A 1,859-nucleotide genomic window follows, 5' to 3' on the forward strand; every position below is an offset into this window, starting at 1 on the left:
AGTGCTACGTAACTTATATAAACCCTGTTTCTAGTTGGTTTATTTGCTAGACTTTTCCAGGTAGAATAAAGTCCATTTTGGAACTTGCTGTCCACCTAAATTGACTTTTGGGGTGCCTCCGTGACAGCTGTAGACAGACATTTCAAGTTACAGCATGCCTTACAACATATTTTTTGTAGTGGTCAGGTGCAGCCTGTCTTTTTCTCTTTATATAAACACGTTTTTTCCAAGTTTCAGTCAGTTTTGCTTTTTTAAACCTAAATCTTTGCTGGCTTTGTATATAATTATGAAAAAGATTTCAGAAAAGACACAAACTGTTACTCATTTTAATAGATTTAAGACACTCCCATGCATTTTCGATTTCTAAGGAACATTTCAGTGTTACAATATTGTACCAAGGGAGAACCATCACTATGTTTGTTGACTGACAGTCTGACAGATCATACAACTGTAAGCATGTCAAGGTTGAATTACCTCAGAGCTATGTTTGGAAAGGCAGGTATCTGGGGTGAATGACAGAGTTACTGCATTTCTTTCAATACTTTAGAGTACCATAAGCCAATTAATCCCTCAAGTAATTCCCTTGACTTCATTACCCCATGCAACGCTACAGGCTTGGTGAAGAGTGGCTGGAAAGCTGCCCAGTGGAAAATGACCTGGAGGTGTTGTTTGACAGCCAGCTGAACATGAGCCAGCAGTGTGGCCAGGTGGCCAAAAGGCTAGCAGCATCCTGTCTTGTATTAATAATGGTGTAGCCAGCAGGACAAGGTCAGTGATTGTCCCCCTGTACTCAGCACTGGTGAGGCCCCACCTTGAATCCTGTGTTCAGTTTTGGGCCCCTCATCATAAGAACGGCATTGAGGTGCTGGAGAGTGTGCAAAGAAGGGCGACAAAGCTGGTGAGGGATCTGGAGCACAAGTCTGAAGAGGAGCAGTTGAGAGAGCTGAGGCTGTTTAGCCTGGAGAAAAGGAGGCTGAGGGAGACCTTATCACTGTCTACAGCTACCTGAAAGGAGGTTGTAGCAAGCTGGATGTCCCTCTCTTCTCCCAAGCAGCAAGTTCTAGGATGAGAGGAAATGGCCTCAAGTTGTACCAGGGAGGTTCAGATTGGATATTAGGAAAAATTTCTTCATGGAAAGGGTTGTCAAGCACTAGAATGGGCTGCCCAGGGAAGTGGTGGAGTCACCATCTCTGGTGGTGTTTATAGGACATATAAATTAGGTTCTTAGGGACACAGTTTAGCGGTGGACTTGCAGTGCTAGGTTGACGGTTGGACTTGATGATCTTATGGGTCTTTTCCAACATAAATAATACTATGATTCTATGATTATTCCCATCTGTTAAAAACTGTCATTTTTTCTACTATTTTTTAAATATCTACTACTTTATTTATCAGTGTATTATATGTAAATTTCCCATTTCATCTCCAAACCTGAGCTACATCTCTGTACTAAAAAGGACAATATTTAGGTGTCAAGACAAAAATATTCTCAGGTGCTTAGCATGACTGGAACTCAAGTATTTCTTCTGCAGTTACATGACTAAGCATTCAGTTTGGAAAATTTTGTAGAATATGGCTCTTTGAGCTTTTCAGTTCTAGCTGCTTCATTAGAAGACATTGCTCGCCAATACAATTACCCTTTTTTTTTAAATGCTCTACTTTTTCCATTAGATTGGAAAAGAAACGACATTTGGTCAATGTAGTGCCCCAAAGTAAACCTGTATTCTGAATGACTCATCAGTCACCTTAAACTGTAGACATGAGTTATCTCCCTGTTCACATTGTTTCCCTGAAATTGGTGAGCCACGTTTTAATGTTTTAATGACCTTTCAATAACACCTTTAGGCTAATCTTTTTTC

Source organism: Nesoenas mayeri (assembly GCF_963082525.1).
Source record: "Nesoenas mayeri genome assembly, chromosome: 4".
NCBI classification, from domain to species: domain Eukaryota; kingdom Metazoa; phylum Chordata; class Aves; order Columbiformes; family Columbidae; genus Nesoenas; species Nesoenas mayeri.